Source organism: Corvus moneduloides, chromosome 2, assembly GCF_009650955.1.
Source record: "Corvus moneduloides isolate bCorMon1 chromosome 2, bCorMon1.pri, whole genome shotgun sequence".
In the NCBI taxonomy this organism is placed as follows: Eukaryota; Metazoa; Chordata; class Aves; order Passeriformes; family Corvidae; genus Corvus; species Corvus moneduloides.
The window spans coordinates 52683823-52707040 of NC_045477.1; the positions used below are offsets into that span (position 1 = coordinate 52683823).

General features: G+C 38.0%; 2 long non-coding RNA genes across 2 annotated transcripts in view; one reads left to right on the plus strand and one right to left on the minus strand.

The window, feature by feature from the left end:
• LOC116439712 overlaps positions 1 to 1120 on the minus strand; it is a 41630-nt gene extending 40510 nt beyond the window's left edge. Inside the window, exon 1 of the long non-coding RNA XR_004238247.1 lies at positions 904 to 1120. This is a non-coding gene — a long non-coding RNA (uncharacterized LOC116439712). The remainder of the gene's footprint in view (positions 1 to 903) is intronic.
• Positions 1121 to 3128: 2008 nt separating this feature from the next.
• The window catches only part of LOC116436440, a 30384-nt gene continuing 10294 nt past the window's right edge, over positions 3129 to 23218 (plus strand). Inside the window, exons 1-3 of the long non-coding RNA XR_004237016.1 lie at positions 3129 to 3280; positions 3722 to 3774; positions 19030 to 19162. This is a non-coding gene — a long non-coding RNA (uncharacterized LOC116436440). The remainder of the gene's footprint in view (positions 3281 to 3721; positions 3775 to 19029; positions 19163 to 23218) is intronic.

Below are 23218 nucleotides of genomic sequence, written 5' to 3' on the forward strand. Positions count from 1 at the left end.
AAAATCTAACCATATTTCGAATATAAAAATTTTGTTGTAGTGCTGTACTTTGTTATTTGTTTGTTTTAATTCACAGGGTTTGGGGTGAAACCAAGAGTACCACCACAAGAAGCAACTGGGAGACATGACCAGTCACACTCTTTCGGAATCCAAGTGTTACAGAGGTGATTCTGATCACTGACCGTTTCATCTTTCCAGGACATTAAATTAATGATTGTGGTGTTTCCTTATCTAGCAGCTGAAACTTGTTGAAAAATCTTACTTTCCTGTTGTGGTAAGGTTTTCCCAGGAAACCTCAAACTTTTAATGATGACTTTGTTGAAATTTTCTACTCCCTGTATTACAGAGTTACATGCTGGTTAGCAGCTTTGCAATATGGTTTTATTCCAGGCAGTAACAGTAAAATAAACAGAAATTTACCAAAGAACTGAGGTAATAATCTATGACACTTCATTTTAAGATTGATCACTATTCCTGCAGTCTTACTCAAATGCCCTGCTTGGGAATTTTGGCCAGTACACTGCTACACAAATGGAATCATAATACTGCACTGAGTACTGTGCTTCTGAGCAGTCATCATGAGGTTTTCTTGTGTGAAGAACACTCCACTAGCAGGACAGGTTTTTAGAGACAAGGTTTTCTCTATGAACTTATCACTGAGAGCAATATACAAGGCATCAGAAAACCTAGAGCATATTTTCTCTTTCTGTATCTGTCTGCTGCAGCAGTGGAAAATCTATCTGATTTACTATGGGTCAGGTATCTCTGAATACCTTTGCTACACACAGACACTCAGGGGTTTTTTATCTATTTATCTGTTCTTAACATTGGCTATCCTGCAATTCTCAATACTGAATGTAGTCCTTATACATATAAATAAGGCACATGCTGTGGCACACTTACCAGCCTCCTGAGATGCTTCATCAAATTCAAGCTGGGCAGGCACATTCTTAATCAGGCAGAGAACAGCCATTGGCCTCTGCCCTTCTGTGCAGGTCAGGATGTCTTCCTGGCAGCAACCAGCCACTCTCAAAATTGCTGCTTCCCTTTTCTATCAGCTCAATTGCTTGGCATTCACTATTGTGGCAATGGGTTTTTTCTCATTCTGCAGAGACACTGAAGTTTCTACTTGTCATCTGTATTTTATGACTGATGAATACATGCTTCTTCCCTTAATAGATGCTGCTGCTGAAGGTTGTCAGTGAGACAGCAAAGGTAGCTTTAAGCAAGCTAGCCAGGGTGGGTCATAGCAAGGGTGTTTGGGCAGTGGAACAGGGAAGCAGACACCTCACCAAGCCTGACAGAGTTCAAGACATTTTTAGAGAATGCCCTCGGGCTCATGGTGTGATTTTTTGGGGTTGTCTTGTGCATAGCCAGGGGTTGGACTTCAATGATCCTTGTGGGTCCCTTCCAGCTCAGAATATTCACTGATTCTATTTCAAGTGTGTCAAAGTCTCAGAAACATTAAACAAAATATTGTAACCATTTATAGGCATAATGGGAATAAAAAGCAGCCTTTATTGCCTAAACCACACCTAACAATAACAGTTCCAGCTGTCCTAAAATATCTTATTGCTAGCTCACAGTCTGGCAGATTTGTGGGACTTAAGTAGTCGGTAGAGAAGTCATCATGATGGGGGTGGGAAGGCATAGAAAGCATCTTAGTGGATGCACGGTATGTTGCTGTTGGATTGCTATTTGTTTTCAAGCAAACAGATGACTGGCAGGAAAAATATGAACTTATCCCTCTGCTCATTTCTGGTAGCTCTGTTGCTGCATTTTAGCTTACTTCAGGTTGTCTCCAGAGAGACTGCTGCCATCTTTAGTCTGTCCCTGTGGTGAAGTACTGGGTTCTGCTGCACAAGGTGGGCAGAACAAAGAACGTGCCTGTGAGAGGCTGTAGCTCTGACCCTTGGCTAATAATGCCCCACACCCCCCTGCTATGGCTCTGGCAGCAGAGGAGGGTTCTACAGGGAACAGGCTTCAGTGATAGCCTCTGCCATGTCCAGAGCAATGCTGTATGATCTAAAAGCAACAAAAATGTGATGGACATGCCATGGCCCAGCTCCAGTATGGGGATTTTTCTGGGGCAATAAAGAAGGGATGTTTTAGTAAGACTGAAATGCATCGCGGTGTCTATTGTCTGCTTCAAAGGGAATAATTAGTATATGGATATCTGCTTTTCGGGGTTCACACAGGTGCAAATACAGAGAGAGAAGGTGAAGCACAGAATGAGTTAAAGGATCTTCTGGAAGCTTTGTATTAATTTGATACAGGCCCTGCAGAGACCCACAAGAAAGAATGTGTAACAAAGAGTTTAATATTTCTTATGCTGACTAAATCAAAGCCCTAGATAAAAAAAAGCAGAAAACTCGGTTTTCAGTATTCAAAGTCTTTCTACATGGTGCAGGAGGATGACAGGAGAGTGACAGGAGAGCAACAAAGACTTCAAGAGAAGTAGAGAATATTTGTGTTTAAAATATTTGTTCTAATTATAGCATGAAATAAGGAATGTGGGAGGCATTCACAGCTCCTGGTAGAAGCATTTGGGCAGAGAAGGAGAATTTTTTTCATTTTCAAAAGTCTGTGAAATGGTGACTTAAAACAGGAACTGGGGTGGGCAAGCACTGCTGGAGATTTAAGAAAAGAGCAGTTTATTGAAGGGCAGCTTTAAAATATGATCACCATCTTCAAGGTATACTGGAGTAAAGAACTCATCAAAAGAGAACAAATTACTTAACTCAAGCTTCCTGCTTTATTTTAAATGCAAAATTCGTTTTAAGGTAAAGTAACTGGTTAATGAAGCTGCCCCAGACTGCTGAGCACTCGCTATTAATTTTACTAATTGAGTATGCTCACAATTGTTATGTAATAGAGTAGGCATTACAGAGAAGGGGTCTTTTTCTAAAGTTTCTTGAGCACTATCATAGAATTTATCTTACAGAAATGGATTCTTTGGGGGTTATGGTATGCCCAGGGGCCACCAAGAAATTGTTAGCTGATAACAAACATTTACAAAATATCTTTCTGAATAATTTTGTTGCTTTTTAATGGGTTTAGCTTTGTTATTGAGGGGTGTTTGTTCCTTTCGGGTTCTCCATCGGTTTATTTTAGTAAGAATCCTCATGCAGTAACAGCTTACTTGTAGAAGGTAATATGGAATTCAGAGGTATGAGAATCTTTAAAAGAGAAGGTTTTTCATAGAAACCTTAAGAAAAAGTTTCTGGTTAGTTAAATTAGGATCTCTCTCAAAGTGAGCCTTTCACAGCATCGTCTCTTGGTAAGTAGCGACTTCTGAGTGTGTGGAAGGAAGGACTGAAGCACGTGAGACAGAGCTTTGAAGGAAGAATTGGGGAAAACAGCCAGTGCAAATGCTGGTTACAGTTGTTATGACTCTCTCCATACTGCTCGTAATCAGCTTTCTTCATAAATATGTGCTCAGATTTATAGTCTTGGATCTTTTTATACTTCTTGAAAGTCAGTATGTGGCAAAACCAAAGAAACCCAGAGTGTGGGAAAACAAAGTACTGGGAAATACTTGTTTCAAAAAAATAGTGACATCAGGGAAGACAGGTGCCATATAAAGACTCATTAATTCTGATATACTAGATTTCTGTGTGGCTAATTATCTGACATTGACTCAAAATGAATACATTTTTATATAATTTCTTCTGCAGTGTGATCAGGCTTAAAATTGAAATGTTTTTGTATTCCACCCTAGATGTCTGGGAATCTTTCCTTGCCGATATAAGGTTAGCTCCAAGAAGAAAAATGGTGTGTAAAATTCTACATGGAAAATTTTAATGCACGGAATCTAACCAAAGAAATATGCATTGCCTCCCCAGAAGAATGTTTCTCTTCAGAGAACAGTCAGTATTTTTATAACATATAATCGATACCTTTTCCTGAATGTTTAGATTAGACAGACCCCCTGACAAAGGATTGATTTGCCTCTGCTGAAGCATATATTCACTATTAATAATGACAAAATCCTAGGAAAATGCTTCACCTTATTTGTTTAATTAGCAGGCTTGATACAGTGCCATTTACAGACACTGAGATAGTTCATTCACATACATTTTGTGTTTCCTTTTGTTCTGGTTCTCCATGCTAAAGTAAAGAGAAGTTTTATTCACCTTGATGGTTTCCATCTTGCTTTTCTTTTTTTATGCTTCAACAGATCCACTAAGAAACTATGTGCTGTACAAGGACATTTTTCAGAGATGCTGAAAAATTTTTCAGGCCTGAATCCTTGGTAGCACTTAGATCTGTCAGAGCTCAGCATGAGTTAAGTACATAGTGCTTTAGACAGTCTGGGTCTCAGCCCTTTGTGTGATAAAATTTTCCAGTGCTGTAGCAAATAGTAATAATCACTCACAAAAAAATTGATAGTGGTGGTAGAACAGAGAGAAAAATAAACTAGTCAGTAGGCAGGCATTGGTCTTAGCTGTAATGGTAGCTACTTTTATGTGTTTTCATGCATATTTAATATAGTCCGTGGTGTGTGCTTGCTTTTCATCTATTTTTACAAAGGCATAAATGAAAATATTGTGAAGACAAGTATTTCTAGACCACTTTCACTTCTAAGTTTTTAAGTGCTGGCACAACACTTAAATATTTCAGAGAAATTTCAGTTTCTCCTCCAGACACTATCTTTCAGAAGAACAAATTCCAGCAGATGCAAACCTGGAACATCCATCTGGAAGATGTGTATATATTTTTTTCAGGTGTACAAACAAAGAAATGCTCAGCTTAACAAATTCTGTGAAATTAAATTTATCGTCTCTGAATGCTCAAGAAGTATCTCATGATTCTGTGAAACTGTAATGTTGAAAAGCTTTTCATACCTGGAGTTAATTAAAGGAACCTAGGTATGAAGTTACAGAAGCCAATACTCTACAGATATTTCTTATAATATTTTCAACTATACCCCATTTATGTCATGATTTCAGTTTGCTGTGAATACAAAAACTAAGTCAAAATGGTGAAAAAAAGAAGCTAAGAACTTGTGTATAATTTTTAGATGTACACAGTTGAAACATTGTATTAAATGTGTGTACCTGTAATGTCCTTATGTAAAGCTTGTGTTTTCTCTATGTCCTTTCCTCTCAAACAGTGTTTGAATGTCCCAAGCACCCTTTGTTCTCCAGACATATCATCATCAACATCATCATCATTATCATCATAATCAGTTAATGACAATTTACAAAGATATTTTGATCTAGCTTTGATTGGATGTCTCCAGTTAACTGGAAATTAGCAAATGTAATGTCCATCTACAAGAATGTTGCTGTCATGGAACCCGAAGTCTTGTAGAGTAAGGACAAGTCCCCAAGACTTCCTGTGATTTTATTGTTTTCAAGAAATGTAATGAGAATAGCTCAATAGCAAGACAATATTTTTTACTGCATGACATCTATTTACATTTAACATCTAGAATTGAGCTGCTTGATCAACATCTCTTTACTAATCCAAATTATTCAACTCTCTGCTCGCTGAAAATTGTTTCTTTTCACTCCATACAAACAGGAACTGGGGTTTGTGGGATGGTGCATAACCTATACCAAATTGCAGAGAGATTATGTAAAAGCTTATTCTTTCACTGCAGATTGTATGTGCTATAACATCTCTTTTCCCTATGCAGACATACTACTTTAAAGTTGTGGTTGGTTTGAAACTCCTGCAGAGGGCTTACCTAAGTGTAAATAGGATGAAGAAAAATCTCCCTGAGGGCACATTTTCAGCGTGATAGTAGAAGTAATCATTTTGATCCTGTTAACATCTAACAGGATTGTTTATAAAACCATTCCCCTATCTACCGCTTGCTTTAAAAGTGCCTAGAGGACTGCCCTTAAATATCATGAGACTTAATCCTACTCCCAGACAAAAGAAGCAGGACCTTAGCCGTAGTGTGAAAGCAGAACTGAGTGTAGCTCATGGAGGTGAGCTAACTGCAGGCATGGGGAAATATTTGGCTGCATTTTAAAAATAAAACTAAATGTGTAAATCCTTAATATTGTTATCACCTGAACTCACATGGTGCACTGATAAGGAGAGTGGGGTTTCATCAGGACTAAGCTCAGAGACAGATTTTAGTTTAGGATTAGTATATACATTTTTTCTACCATGTCTATGTACTAAGAGTAGGATATAGCCACCAAGCTAAGGTGTCACAGCTGAGTGCCCTTGATAGCATTCATTTCAGAGCTTACTGAACTGTGCTTTCATATTACTCTTCCCCTGTTTCTCCTCAATTTTGTTTGCTTGTATTTTCTGAATTCTTTTGCAAATTTACACACAATAGCCCAAGATAAAATTTCAGCCCATAGATGTTTAGACAGCTTTGAAACACAGTAAAATAGACTCATTTGCCCTCTTCTGTTGCATACTACATCAGTATATTGCATTTAATCTTTCAAAGTAATTATTTTGGAGAGAAGATTTTAGGATGCTATTTTATCTGGTGCGGTGGGTTGACCCTGTCTGGATGGCAGGTGCCCAGCAAAGTCACTGAACCACTTCTCTTCAGATGTACAGAACAGAGAAATTATAAAAAAAGGCTCATGGGTCAAGATAAGGGGAGGGAGAGATCACTCATAGATTACTTTCACAGGAAAAACAAAACTGACTTGGGGAAATAAGTTTAATTTATTGCCAATCAGATTAGAGTAGGGTAACAAGAAATAACATAAAATTTAAAGAAAACTTCGCCACCACCCGTTCCTTCTTCCTGGGCTCAGCTCTGCTCCTGGATTCTCTACCTCCTCCCTGCAAGTGACTCAGGAGAACCAGGAATGGGGACTGCAGCCAGTTCTTCACACAGTGTCTTTGCAGCTCCTTCCTCCTCAGGGCAAGACTCCCCACACTCTTCCCCTGCTCTAGGGTCTGGTCCCTCCCATGGAAAACAGTCCTCCACGAACTTCTCCGATATGAATCCTTCTCATGGGCTGTAGTTTATCGTGAACTGCTCCAGCTTGGATTCCCCATGGAGTCACAAGTCCTGCCAGCAAACCTGCTCCAGTATGAGTTTCCTATGGGGTCACAGCTTCATTCAGGCATCCTCACACTCCAGTGTGGGGTCCCTACCACAGGCTGCAGATAGGAATCTGCTCCACCATGGACCTCCAAGGTGGTACCCGTATCCTCATTGCTTTTGACTACAGCTGCCCTCCTAATTATACAACATTTTGGAAAAGTGCACAGTGTTTCTGACATTCATTCTGTAACTGTTCTTTGAATGCGTCACATGAGGTTTTGTCATTCTTGACTCCCTACTGTTAGAAAGCATTAACAGCTGCTAGGCACCTTCAAAGCTGATCTAATATAAATTTGTCTTCCTTTGATAAGCTCAAGGATTTTGTGAGTTCCTTGGTTTGTATAGGAAGAACCTTTTTCCAACTTGTCACTCAAGGCTATATGATGTGAGGAAAGATTCTATAACTCTTATGCTGAATTTTAGTGATTTACATGCAACTACTCTTGTGAGTAGTCCCAAATAGTTCAACAGATGTATATGTTTGAGTAAATGGTGTAAGGATTAAATAATCTAGATGAAAATAACTCTTCTTACATACGTATGTTTGAAAGTTATCTAATAATAATATCATATTCTCTGAAAAATTTATATTCAGCTTTTACTCTCTTTTTAAAAATTCAACTCTGAAAGCTTACGAAGTATTTTTCATTTCATTCTGAGATTAGCTGGTTGCCCTTTAAATCATGACCTAAATCTTTCCTCCGTATCTCAAGATCATGTCCCCACTGGCTGCTCTGTGATGGGAGCTCCTTACGTGTGAGAGCAAATTCTTCCTCCAGCTCCACCTAGAGGTATGAGTTCAGGCTACTCAACGCTGCTCAGAATTGAGACCACACATAAGTTAAGTCGCTAATTCTTTTGGTTCAGTGGCAAACACCTTCTTCAAGACATTTTAAAAATAAGGTGATGGAAGCAACAAAATCTGTTGCTCACAAATTTAGATCACTTGGAGCATTCACAAGCACCCAGAATCCCGTTCAAAGCTTCAAGACACTTTCCTTTCTAATACACATAGTCCTTAAGAAATACTGACATCTGCTGTCAATATGGGACTGGAAACAGCCTGGTAGGATGTTTTGTCTAGCTTACTAAATTCTGCACCTAAGATGACCCCAAGTTTCTCTGTGCTTCAGAGTATATTATTTCTCCTAAAATAAAACATGCTGGCTGTTAGTAGAAGTGAGTATAACTTGGGGAATAATTTGAAAACAATATGGAACCATTTCCTTTGTTGTCATTGTCCTAGGACTACCTGAGAACTGGCAATAACCAGATGGAATTTTGTGTTGATTTCTAGTTAATAGCCATTTTTAGAGATTTTTACACTCTTTTAAGTGTAAAAATCTCTAAAAAGATATTTTACACTTTTTTTTTTACGCTCTTTTAAGTATTCACCCAATCACATCAATAATAGAAGTTATCACTAATAAAGAAGAGAATCAACATGCAGATTTCTCTAGGTTTTTGTAAGTTAAAATAAATGAATGGATGAATGGATAAACATAAAAGAAATAAAGACAATAAGTAAAATAAAAGTTCAGGATATTGTCAGGGCTCTGTTTTGAAAGCCTCCATTTCTGTTGATCAAAAATCTATACTTTAAATTACATACATACAAGTAAGACTCTTCTGTGTAGTGTCACTGTTCTTATTTGCTCACTAAGCTTTACGTGGGATTTAGTTTTGGGCAGTTAGGTTAAGCATCTAGCCAAAGGTCTTCTGAGATTTCCTGACAATTGAGTAAGATAGACTGCTTCAGCAAGCAGCTCAAGATGTCTACGAAAGAGTCGAAAATCTCTTGCTGGATATGGCCAGGGTTTTCTCATTTTCTCGCTGCTGTGATGCCTAAAATTAAGTGAAATGAGTTTTGAATGAAAACTGTCACTGTGGCTTCGCAGTCTGAACAGGTAACACTATCCAGAGATTGGAATGGGCTTGCTCTTTAGGTCTTGGTGGCTGAGTGTGTCATAAAGAGAAATAATTATGTTTGGTTACTGGGTTGCTTACCATCAAGATATCATATATAGCTTGCACTAAAAAATATTAATGAAAATATTTATTTCTCTAAACAACAAATATTTCCAAGTTATTTGTCAACTGTTCACACACTCCTTATTACATGCCTTGTTTCACGTGTCCTAAGTGAAACATATTTCACTCTAGAAGACAATCACATAAGAGCAGATTGGCAGTAGGAAGGCCACTAATTCCTCTTATATTACAAATATTCAAAATAACTCTGTGAAGGTCATAGAAAGGCAGCACAGATTTCAAATACATATGTGATAGTTATTTGGGTGTTTTAAGGATTATGAAGTTATAAACATCTATCTGATTTGGTTCCATTTTTCCTACTGTTTAAAATATTCCATACCTCATTAATTTGTCAAGGCTCTTAGCTATAAGAAGTCCAGGTTCATCCTATGCTAAAAAAAAAAAAGCAAGAATCATGCAAGCTTTGAAGGTTTGAAGGTACAGAAGGTACAGAACAAAAATATACAGTCACTGGGTTTTATTAATCCCTCAATTAATTCTTCAACCAATAATTACAATAAATCTTCTTTTAAATTTTATTTAAATTTTAGTTTATGTTACATTATTTTTCTTGACAGAAGGACTAACTATACTGAAAAATAAGTAAATCAATAAATCAGAGGTGATTGAAACATTTTTAACATGTAGAGTGGAGTTAAAAAAAGTCACACATTCTTTTTTAGTTTAAAAAGCCATCTTGTGATCTACCTTGATTATTCATGAAATATCATAAAATATTCTCTCTCAAATGAAATTTTGATTGGTGATGGCAATGGAAAATTTCTGATGTTCTGTGTCTCCCATTCTCTGCTTTTTGCATGCCCCTGTGTGCAGAGTTCAGTTGACCCATTAGGTTCCAGCTGAAGACAAAGGTGTCCATGTGTGCTCCCAGGTGAGGAGGCCAAACACATCTTGGGCTGCATCCAAAGCAGGGTGGGCAGCAGGTCAAGGGAAAGGATTCTGCCCCTCTGCTCTGCTCTGATGGCACCACGCCCTCAGTACTGTGCCCACATACGGGTTTCCCAGTACATGAAAGACGTGGACCTGTCGGAGTGGGTCCAGAGGAGGGACACACAAGTATGCAGAAGGCTGAAACACCTCTCCTATGAGGAAAAGTTGGGAGAGTTGGGGTTTTTTAACTGGCACAAATGAAGGCTCTGGGGTACCATACTGCAGCCTTCCAGTACCTGAAGGGAGCCTGTAAGAAAGGTAGGAACAAACTCTTTAGAAGGCCTGCAACTGACAGGACAAAGAGCAAAAATAAACTGGAAGAGGGTGGTTTTAGATTGGACATAAGGAAGAAATTTTTACAGTGAGGATAGTGTGACACAGAAACAGGTTGCCTGGAGAAGCTGTGGATGCCCCATACCTGAAAATGTTAAGTGTTAAAAGTGAGGTTGGATGGTGCTTTGGTGCAACCTGGTCTAGTGAAAGATGTCTGTATGCATGGCAGGGGGTTGGGCTAGATCATCCTTAAAGGTCCCTTACAACACAAATCATTTCATGGTTCTGTGGATATCCTAATGTGAAAATGAAGGAAAAAGGGACTGGGGAGATAATTTTGTCATTGTGAAAAGAGCCACAATGTTACCAGGAGTGGTGGGCAGAACTCTACACAGCTGTAGAATATTTGGCATTACCTTAGTGAAGAAAGGTGATAATGTCCCATAAGAGACTTGTTTCATTGTCTCAGATGTTTTCCATTAGATTTTTCTCCATTCCTTGTGAAGCCTTTATTTTCTATGATGCAGACAGCTAGAGTAATTCAATAACACATATATTCATTTTCTCAATTATGCATCTCAGATGCTGAGATAAAGAAATGGCCAGCAACATCAAAGACAAGTATTGAAAGGATGAAAATGGGAGAACAACCTCTTTTTTGTAGGCTGAGGGAAAATATGGTAGAAGTGAGGAAAAGGATCATAAATATGTGGGAGTGCAGTAACAGTTGCATATGGCTGAAAAGAGTGGACTGACAAGAAAGTGAAGAAACAGAATTATACTAAGAGCACTGCAGGGGAAAAAAAGATTGCTATTATGGAATAGAGGAGTGAAGGCATAGAGCATTTGTGGAAGAACAGGAAGAAGTAGATTGATGTTTATATAGAAACACTGATGATAAAAGAGGAAAATACAGGTTGGAAATGGGTGGTTGTCACAGCTAGACTATCTACAGGTCTTCTGTGGTTGCACCTCCAGTAGTAAATTAAACAGTGTCTGGAAATTTTCTGGGGTGCTAGCAATACTACTATATACTTTAGAATTATTTGAATGATCCTTGAAACGACTTTCATGCATTTCCAAGTCCAGTAGGTTACCATACATTAAGCATGGTTCCCAGTAGGCTGTCCTCATGCACACACCCTGGAGATAAAAGTATTTCATCAAGTCTGTATGAAGTGCTTTATTCCAGGCTGTGGTCCTGAGCACATTTCTTTTACCTGTATAGATATAACCAATCCATCTTGTTCTGAAGAGTAGTTGTGGCTAAAAGTCATTGTTTTTCTTCCAAAACCCTGAAACATTTAGAGTTAGCCACAGGTAGACACATAAGAAAGGGTCCAGGAGAGAAGTTCCCTGAGAAAAACCCAAATAGTCAAGGCATATAGACAGCAATCTGCTTTGCCAAATGACGTAAAAAAAATTGCAGTTTCCCAAATGTCAGAGGGAAAGGATGCAACTGCTCTGGGGTAAAGGCTGTGCTGCTGTTTAGGCAGTTGGAGTAGATGACTCCTGTAGGTCCCTTCCAAGTGAACCATTCTATTGCAATGGACACTGAAGAGGCAGCCCTATAGTCATGCAAAGTTTTTTTTCCACCTAAAGCAAATAAAATGTGGTTATTTTCCCGTCTTATCATTCCAGAACTTAATTTCTTTCAAACCCTTCAATTTTATGGCTGTGGGTAGAGACACATGCTGTGTGTACACTTACAAGGACCCTAGGAATAGAGGAACGTGCATGAAACCACTTTTTGCTTTATTCTTTTCTACATAACTTCACCTGCAGTTTTCAGCAGCTCTTTCACATAGGCATAAAGGAAGGCTGAGTCAAAGAATTAAATGCATTTTATTCTTCACAGCATGTAAAGCATGTAATTAGAAAGGAAAGGGCCTATTTGAGGTCACAGATTGCAGAGGAAAACAGCATTTACTCTCAGCCCACAAAAGGTCTAGATTTTGATTGACTTAATTTGAACCCCTAAGGTTCTGGGGGAGAAGGAGAGTTCAGTTTCCTTTGTTTTGTTTTGGGGGTTTTTAAAGAGCTAGTTCCCAGAGAGTCGTTTTGAATATTACAAAGAAGAAGTTTAAAAGCCTTTTTCAAATATCCTCTTTGCTCCACAATAAAAATATCTGAGCATTCAAAGCTCAATTAGCTCTACACTTTAAAAGTATTTTCTAAAAGTACAATTTACAAGAGCTAAAGAAGCACTCTTTTCCTCTTTTTACAGCAGGATTATCATATTCACTTCAAGGAATTTACAGACTAGGTATGTAGAAATACGTATGACAGGAGAATTTTAATTTAGCTGTTTACCCTAGATTACAAAATCCTGTGTTGCAAAGACTCCTAGATCTCCCCATTTCCATAAGACAAGATAAGTAGGCACATCCTTAAAATGTTCCATAGCGCTCAAAAAATTAAGCAAGGATCCCCATATACTTAGAATCATAAAAATGTTTAGGCTGCAAAAGACCTTCTAGATCATCTAATGCAACCATTAACCCAGAACTGCCAAGTCCACCACTAAACCATGTCCTTCAGTGCCACATCTACATGTCTTTTAAATACCTCCAAGGATGGTGACTCTACCACTTCCCCGGGCAGCCTGTTCCAATGCTTGAAAACCCTCTCCATGAAGAAACTTTTCCTGATAAAGTCTAAACCAGCCTTGTTGAAACTTGAGGCCATTTCTGCATGTCCTAGCACTTGATACTTGGGAGAAGAGACAAACACCCACGTTGCTACAACCTCCTTTCAAGTAATTGTAGAAAGAAATAAGGTCTCCTGTGCAATTCCTTTTCTTCAGACTAAATGCTCCCAGCTCACTCAGCCACTCCTCATAAGACTTGTGCTCCAGACCTTTCACCAGCTCCACTGCCCTTCTCTGGACTTACTCCAGCGCTACATGTCCTTCTTGTAGTGAGGGGTCCAGAACTGAACACAGGATTCGAGGTGTGGCCTCACCAGTGCCAAGTATGGGGGACAATCTCTGCTCTGGTCCTGCTGGCCACACTATTGCTGATACAGGCCAGGATACCACTGGCCTTCTTGTCCACCTGGGCATACACTGGCTCATGTTCAGTCAACTGTTGACCCACAGCTCTGAGTCCTCTTCTGCTGGAAAGCTTTCCAGTGCCTCTTCAGCCAACCTGTAGCACTGCATGGGGTTGTTATGACCAATAAACTTGTTACCTTGTATGTGCAATATTAAATGCATCAACCCAGAACTTTTAACACTGTAAATGTTGGACAAGGCTGGTAGAGAGCAAGTGAAGCAAAAACAACTTTGCTCACAAACCTCAAGACTTTTCAGTCATCTTCTCCCTAAAGGTCGTATTTCCCATTATTCAGCAATGTAGGTTCTAAGGACACCTATTCAATTTATCAGTTAAATTAACTTATTTAGGCAGTATAATGATCAGTAAATGCTGAAAGTTTGCAAACCAGATGATATTATGCACTGGAGCATAGCCCACCCTCAGGATCTCACTTCCTTTTAATACACAATCACCCTGCACAAACAGCACCACACTGCCTTCCACAGTTTTGTTGGTTTATTCCTCCAGTCACTGAAACCTCTCTGCAGGCTCAATGGTTAGCTTACAAATTGGGGTTACATGGTCAGATTGTGCATATTCCCTCTTCTCCCCTCAAGATCTCCGTAACCACCCTTGGAGCTCTAGTCTGCTGGATTCAGACATACACCCCACAAGGTGAGACACACTTCATAGCAAATGTTTCTATTCAATCTGTGAGAATCATGATAAGGTCTGTACTGTGATGCCCTTTACTATTTATTTATTATACTCCCAAAATATGTTAAATTTTGTAATGAAAGAGAGGAGGAGAGGTCTCTTGAAAACATAATTTTAGAAAAGAAGCAAAAAAACCAACCTAGGAGATAGAATTGTTGTATCTTTTTTAGTGCACCACTGGAAGTTTTCTCTTTGAAATAAAGTCCATTTATCTGAATCTGAGGAATAGACATTTTAGGTATATTTCTCTTGTTTTGAACTATTGCATTAATGAAAATCATATTCTGTTGTTCATGCATTCTAGTTTCTGGAACAGCTAAGGACATATTGCAATAAAAGATTTCATGCTACATACTTCTCAACAGGTGTCAGCAGGGCAGTTTACAAAGTAAGGAAAGCATAAACAGGGCAAGGGCTTTTATGCCATGACTAAATGAATTTCTAGGCAAAGTGTTTTAAAAGCATGAGGGCAGCTGAGTGCTGAGTAAATTTGCATTTGAAAATGTACCCATTTATTCTCTTCCTTCAGTTCTTCAGATACAATGAGTCAGGCCAAATGCTGACGTAAATGAAATCCAGGCTACTCAATTCAGAACATCCCACAGGTGATGGCTGTGTTAAGCCAACAGGGCTGGGAAATTAATTAGAAGCTGGATCCAGCAAATATTTAGTCATAATTTCTCCAGGAAAATAGTGGATTGGAGGGCTCAAAATAGCATGGTCAGATGCTGTCGTCTGGATCAAGCAGTGTGATTTTTGCCTATTCCAACTGCTCCTTATTTATCACCTTTTGGAGATATCCTGTTCTGTAGCTTTTCTGATCTCAAGGGCTGCATGGAAGTGGTTTCTAATGTGCGCCAGGCATGCTCAAAACAGGAAAGGGAACACTGAAATGGCACTGAAGCCAAGGGTTTGTTTTCCCTCCCTAGGTCTGCCCGGTAACTTCACACATTTTTTAAAATGCATGTGTATATATATATTTGTATATAGTGAATAGTTTTCAACTGTGCAAGGGAACAAAATGATGAGGGCACTCCTGAGGTAGTTTGCAATCATGACCTTAAAAATACAACTTTCTCATACATGTGTTCTCATTTGAAAAGTAGTGAGAAGGGATTAAGAAAAAAACACCCATCAAATGAGTATCTCAACATGATTATTATCATTGACAGGACAAGCTGTTTGACACTGAAGCACACCAAAATGATGACTTGTTTTCATTTTAAAATCTTCCTTTTGGGAAAGAAAGATTAAAAAAATCATTTCATTCACTTGAAAGAAATTTTCCTTTTTTTTAAATTTTAAATCACAAAAGTGTAATCGTAACTATACATACTGAAAACAAAAAGAGTGATTTAGGGAAGCTTCTTTAGCACTGGAAATGCACCATCACTTGTACGTAATGTTGGTAATTAAAAAAGATTCTTTTGAAGAATCTGGAGTGCAGAAGATTGTCTAGTGATGCCGTAGAGTCAGAATACTATTAATGTATTTTACTGAAAATCAATTTTCACTATATTGTGTCCCTATTGCTTTAAAATACAGACATTAGTGCTGGTGTAAAAGAGTATGGAAATTGTGGTGATACAGACATGCTTTCTCTTAAAAAGAAAGATTACTCTTATTTGTAGTGCAAAATGCCCTATTTAGTAGGCACCAGTTATTGGGTTGATTGGAACAGTGTAGTGAGAGAGAAACATTAAATTTCTTTACCAAAGGAATCATTAATAGACCTGGTACATAATTTTTTGTATAAATGCAATATTCTTGTATCTTTTGGGGTAGAAGGAGGAGAAGGAAAAGAAAGATTACCACATTTCTAAGAGAATTTTAAATCGTAAACTTTTAAGATATCTACTAATGATCTGACTAATAGGAAACAATATCTGTTATAATAACTTGCCCATACATTAACAAATAGACATAGCATAATTATTTCAATTTTAGAACGAAGCTTGAAAGGGTATTTGGGTTTTAAACTAACATTTCATTTAGAGAAAAATGCTGTTTTTTCAAATTACACTACTCAAAAGTAATTTCAGGACTCACACAATCACAGACCTAAGCAGTCATTGCAGCTAACATTTATATGAATTGCCAATAACTCACTGAAAGGGAGTGAGCAACACCTTCACTGAGCATCCTGTGCAACTCCTAGGGTAGGGAAGGCTTTCAATTAACTTTACAGCTCTGCAGCTTGGGGGAAAAACCCACTTAAATCCTTTTTTCATAATGGCCTACTGTAATGCAGAAGCCAGAATAGAAAAGGAATGATAGAAACATTTTCCACATGCTTGGGTTAGAATGTCTTAGTTTTGTTTCCATATGTGTGATGAAAGACTTCCTGAAATTTATATATGGCCTAGTGTTTTGAAAGTTCATTCTGCATACAAGTTAGATGACCTAGTTATCAACAAGATCCACCAGGCAATCTGAATGGAAACACAGAATAAATTGAGACAGAGTATCACAAGTTCTTCTCAGTCAAAAACCCTTTTCTGTCAGTGTACATGCCAAAAAAGTTGGTGTCACAATAATGAGAGTTACTTAGCACTGGAGCATATTTAAATTATTCAAACTCTGTTAATTTAGGTTTAAAATACTCAGCATTTCCATAAAAGGGGTTGAGCAATGCCCATATCAGAAGCCCTAGTTATCACCAACCTTTTCACTATCCAGTAACATCTGGGGAGTAAAAAGGCAGAATTAATAAGATATGTACCTTAGACAATGCTTCCAAAGCTGCATGTGTACCATTACGGATCTCTTTCAGTATTCAACTATCTCACTAGTGGTGACTTATTTTCAGAAATGTGGAGTGAATTGTTACTACTAATTAAATGAAATCCAAATTATTTATTTGATTACTAGAGATTGGTAGTGAAATTTGTGTCAATTTTGAACGTGGGATGGATTTATTTTAAGAGATGCTCAGCATCCGACATTCTTTGGTGCCTACAAGAACTGCGTTAATGATAGCTGCCTACTCAAACAAATGTTGGAGGACTGCGAACCATTACTTATATTTAGGTTTTTTACTTTCAGCAGAAATATGTGGGTGATACAAAGGAAAAGATGTTCTAAAGATATCATAGAATAAGTATAGATTGTCTGATGAGCTTGGAGAGTCTAGATCACTTTGTTTTAGATGGATTTCTGTCAGAAATTATTTAGGTATATCCTGATGAGTTGGATTGGATTACCTGTAGCACTTGTATTTCCAGCAGTTTTATAATTCTACAGATAGGAGAATAAATATTTGGGGTTGGGATAAGAGGAAAATTGCCCAGTTTCCTCAGCAAGATCAAATTAAGTACCACAACTAGAATAATCTAATATCTAATGGTTTAATTTGGAAATGATGACATTTCATTCCAGTGTACTGAAAGGTCTGGCTGATGTTACTGAGAGAGCTCTCTCAGTTATTTATCAACGGTCTTGGGAATATGCAGAGGTTCCAGATGACTGGAAGCTAGCAGATGTTATTTGAATCTTCAAGAGGGCAAGAAAGAAGACCATGATAATTATAAGCCTGTCAGTGTCACTTCAGTGCCTAGTAAAATTATGGAGAAGATTATTGGGGGAGTTATTGGAAAACACTTGAAAGACAATACAGTCATCACTCAAAGTTAGCATGGGGTCATAAAGGCAAGATCATGTCTCACTAACTTAATTTCCTTTTACAAGAGGGTTACCTGACTAACAGATAAAGAGAAGGCACCAGACATGGGGTTTTTATTTATTTTAGAAAGGCTTTCAATACTCTCTCTTACAGTATCCTTCTATAGAACTTGTCCAGCACACATCCAGTTATATCACACAATGTGTGACCAATTGTCTGAAGAGTTGGACCCAAAAAGTGTTGGGAGACACGGGTTAAAAAGCAGAGGTTGGTGAGGAGATTGTCAATTGCTCAAGTGACCTTGCAATTGGGAATAGCTCTTGATTGGTCTGTGAGACCAGTAGGCCAGGAATCCTCTAGCATGGACCACATTTAACAGTGCCTGGGTCTTTGCTTGTGAGACTCTGCCCAGTCATTGCTTTACCTGGTTAACAAGATAATGAAAATAAATTTACTCTTTCCATTCTAGCCACAAGTTTGTGGTTGTTCCAACTGCCTGCTTGTGTTGACTCACACATAGAGTTGCAGTAAATAGGGCAACTTTTGGTTGGTGGCCAGTCACTAGTGGTGTTCTCCAGGGCTCAATTTTATGGCAAGTTCTCATCAATGGTTTTATCAGACCTGGATGCTGGAATTTAATGCACACTAAGCTTGTCAGCTAAGCTAAATTAGGAGGATTTGTCTTCCTCGAGGATAGAGAGGCCCTTCCACAGAGACCTTCATGGATTGAAGGGCTGGGCAGTCACCAACCACATGAATTTTAACAAGGGCAAATGCCAGATCCTGCATGTGGGATGGCATAATCCTGGAGAAAGGTATGCACTGTGGGCAAAAGACTGGAGCGCAACCCAGCAGAAAGAGATGTTCTGGTTGATGACGAGCTCAGTATGAGTCAACAATGTGCCCTGATGGCCAAAAGGGCCAACTGTATCCTGGGGAGCATTAGGCCCAGTACAGCTGGAAGAAGTGATTTTCACACTGAAATCAGCATTGTTGCAGTCTCACCTCGAGTACTGTGTGCATTTTGATTTCCAAAACATAGGATGGATATAAAAATATTAGAATGTACCCAATTTTGCAAGTTGCCCTGTGGGGAGTCTATTATCCTTGTGGGTCCTTTCAGTATATTCTATGATTCTAGGAATCCTGGAATACTGGGAAAAATTTTTAGGAGGGAAAACATTTCCCAAGGAAACATAAAGAAGAAATTCATTCTTTTAAATGACAATATGTAGTTCAATTTTGAAAAAAGTAGCATGGTTTATTGCCTGAATTTTTCACTATGCGTTTTCTAAGAATTTCAAAAATATGTATGTTCAGAAAAATGCATTAATCAAATGCTTAATTGTACTAATTAGGCATCTCTTCCGGCCTGATGTTGTGAGAATGATATGAACTACTTCTATGCATCTGGAATGGAAATTTGATCAAAAATTAAAGGGAAAAAACCCCCACTAGAGAAAGACACACCCTACTTGGTTTCTATGAATGGTAAGTTAAATGTATGTATTATCTCTGTCTTAGAACAGATTTTGCTTTATTCTTTACTGTTTGAATTTCTTATACAAAGACTTAAAGCAGATCTTATTCTTCATTTATTTATTTATTACATTTATTCTCGGAATTCTTTTTATTACATTCACCTAGATACAATTTAGGTTTGTGATTTACTGTCAAGTTCATTATTTAGTATTTTGTGCTTTATGGTGTAATGGTGTAGAGTTTATATCAAAATATTTATTGTGTTGACTGCACTGTATTGTCCTCAATATTATGTATTTCAAGCTGGTTTTAAATCTGCACGAACATATGTAAAACCTTTAGAAATTTTCTTTTGTACTTTCTTATTTGACAAGTGTTTCTTATGAAGTATTCCATTTAGGTGATTGAAAGTGATTTTAAGGAAGCCGTGATTTATTTATATTAGTAAAAAAGTAACATTTCACTCTTTTTTTCCGATTAATTATGTTTTCCAGTCCACCCAGTTTGGGGATAAGAAAAAAGACTTTTTCTTACTTCTTTTTTTTTCATATTTAATTTTAATTTTGGTCTATCTCACTGAGTTCTGGTTAAAGTATAGCAAGTATTGTCTAAACCATGTGAACAAATTATACCCCAAACTAAACTGTCATAGTTGATTAAAAAGAACTTATTATATGATTTGAATGCCTTAGTGGGCTAGCCAAGTTTGGAACCACCATCATGTTTGCTTTTAACTAATGATGCAGAATATGGTTTTTAATTAAACTCCGTTAGGATTGATTTAGTGTTAACAACTTATTGAGACAGTTACCCTGTGATATATCACAGAAGTGAGGAGAGATACTGCCTTACATGAAAAAAGAGATGCTAGAGAACATTGCAGTGGGAGGACTTAATGATTAATGCCTACCATTAAGATATACCTATCATCTGTATATAGTCCATCTTTCTTTCTTCTACCAGACCTTGAAGACCTGTTCAACCCTGAGCATATTCTCAAAAAAATCTCTTTGTAACATAAAGATAATATATTTCCAGACAACAGCAACAGAACAGATTGCCTAGCAGAGAGTAGGAGATAATTCAGCACCCTTTTCCTTAGACAAACGAACCAACTTACGAGCTTAGAAACACTTTACTGCTTTATCTCATTGGCAGAGTTTTCTCTTTGGGCCACAGAGTTTATTTGCCCACATACACCTCAGATCTGGCTAGATTAATGAAAGCTACAAACCCCTTAAAATATACAAAGTCCTTACATTATGTCCCAACTGACTTTATAACAAAAATATCCATAAAACTCGATGCATGGATACTTGGATACACAGCAGTCCTGTTTGTGAAAATCCTACTTCTATCTCATCTTTTTCACAACTAAGATTACAGAAGCATGGGATGGTCTGAGTATGAAGGGACCTTAAAGACCATCTTGTTCCAACCCACCTGCCATGGGCTGGGACACCTTCCACTAGACCAGCTTTCTCAAGAATCCCATCCAACCTGGCCTTGAACAGTTCCAGGGATGAGACATCCATACCTTCTCTGGTCAACCTGTTCCAGTGGAACATTATGATTCTCAGAAAATGTTGGATCGAAGGGAAAGAATTCTTTCCCTCTCCCCAGAAAATCACTGCATTACTGCAGTCAGGGAATTTCAAAAATCAAGCATGTGTGGAACACGCTCCAGAGGAACAAGTGCCTAGGTATTGACAACTCTTTTAGTCATTTTATCTCCTACCCTTGTTATGTAGCATGGGAGATAAAAAGTGAGCAAAACTGAGCCCAGTGGAGCACGAGACTCGGTAAGGATATGGAAACTCCCTTTACAGTAATTATGCAGGTACAAAAGAGGCCTGCAAGAAGACACCTGGGAATTACAGCTTGCTGATCACCATCTATCAAACACTGAAAAAGCACAGCCATGTGATATGGTGGAAAAAATGAATGAGGCATCGATTGACCTGTGAGAATTATTCCCTCTCCTCCTGTCCTAGATATTGTACCTCACATATTCTTGGGTGGAGGGCAAAGGCTGGAAACACTCCAGAAAGTCAAATATTGTACAAAGGAACAAGATCCCAAATTTAAGAGGGTCAGTGGAACTGAGCAGCCACATGCACATTTAATGACTTCAATTCTGTCTTCTCTTATTGATATGTTTGTGAACCTGATCACTTTGACCTCAGGAACAAAGGGCTATAGCATCAGTACTAAGAGTATGGGATTAGCTCCAAGGCATTTCAGGATTTGATTGGTAAGGGCTCACTGCTTTGATTTCATGGCAATAATGAGTGAAAAATGAATAGGAGCCATTACCATAGGGTGAGTTGTTAAGGAATTTCAGTCTTGCGAATGTTGATTTCAGAGTTCAAATCTACTTCGATCTATCTGTCTTCTAATAAGTCCTATCATAGAATATTCAAGTTCCTCGGCTGGTACACACAGACAGACACACATATTTACATACATGCATATCCATGTTTAATCTCCATGAAGTAGAGTCAGAATGAAGTCTTTCAGTGTTCTAACTCAATGAACTGTAGAGAGCAGGGCATATTTGACCACAGAACTATAAAGCCATCTTATCTTCAAAAATCTGAGCCCAGGAAAACTTAACACTTAATTATAATGCTTGGCTCAGACATTCCCATGCGTGGCAAACTGGGACTTAGAATGACAGAATCACTAAGAATTGCTGGGGTTGGAAATGACCTTTAAGATCATCAAGCCCAACCATCAACATAGCACCACCACCATGCTCACCATTAAACCATGTCCTCAAGTGCCATGCCCACACATTTTGAACACTTCCAGGAATGGTTACTCTACCACTTCACTGGAAAGCTTGTTCCAATGCTTTACAACACTTCCCATGAAAAGAATTTTCACAATATCCAACCTAAGCTTCCCTTGGAGCAAGTTGAGGCCATTTCTTCTCATCCTATTACTTGTTACCTGGGAAAAGAGACAGACCCCTGCCTCACTACACCCTCCTTTTAGGTAGTTATAGAGAGCGATAAAGTCTCCCCTCTTTTTCTCCAGGTATGAGAAAAAGTAATGGGAAACTGCCAAATAAAATCTTTTTCTTTTACTTGAGTGAATTTTCATCTTGTCTGTAAAGGGATCTTCATTCTCTATTTGTGAACTAGTACTCTGAATTAATCGGTTTTTTCTGTATGAAAAAGAAATAATTGCTTTAGAGAAAACACATTATCATTTTTGCCTTCTTTTTGCATGTATTTTCATGGCACGGTCATATACAACATTTTTGTTTTGTATTATGAGACATTCTGTAAAGAATTTATTTAATATTGCTTAGATTTGCAGCAAAACTTCATTAGTACTCAGAAATACATTCATCTCATTGATTTCCCTGCGTACCAGTCCACCACCGGGAAAAGACAGCTGCACTTTAGCGGTAATTGAAGTAATAGAATCACATTCTTCGTACTTATCTGTCATCATCTATTTTCACCTCTGCATCTGTAGTGCTTTGTGAAATGCCCTTTGCCATTCCAGATAGTTGCTAAACTGAATGCTTTATGAACTGCATTAAAAATACTTTTGTAATTGATTTATTGCAATATTCACATAAAATGGCAACAGAGGGGAGGAAGAAAGGAAGTGATTAATTGTATGCACTTCAGAGGTGAAAGCTCTTATTTTCTCCAGCTAGTTGTTGCTTCAACTAGCAACAAAGTTCAAAAAAGGCTCTTAAACTGTATTAACATAAAGACACACTTCTGACTAAATAAAGCTTTGGTCTTTCAGACATTTTATACTTTTCTGTCATGGCAAGCAGTCTAGTGTTCATGGGTGTGCCATGCCCAGGTTGGGATTTGGGCATCTCTCTTGTATGACTGTAAAACTGTTTTTTTTAAATATCTGTGATGAAGATATTGAAATCTTGGCCAGTCTTTCTAAAATTCCTGAATTCCCTGTATAGCAACAGAAGACAAAGTAATTTCATTTCAAATTAAGAGTTTAAAATGAGTCTTCATGAAACTATTTCTGCATCAAAAGCATTACATTGATGAAATTGGGTACTATGCTGTAAGTGATTTT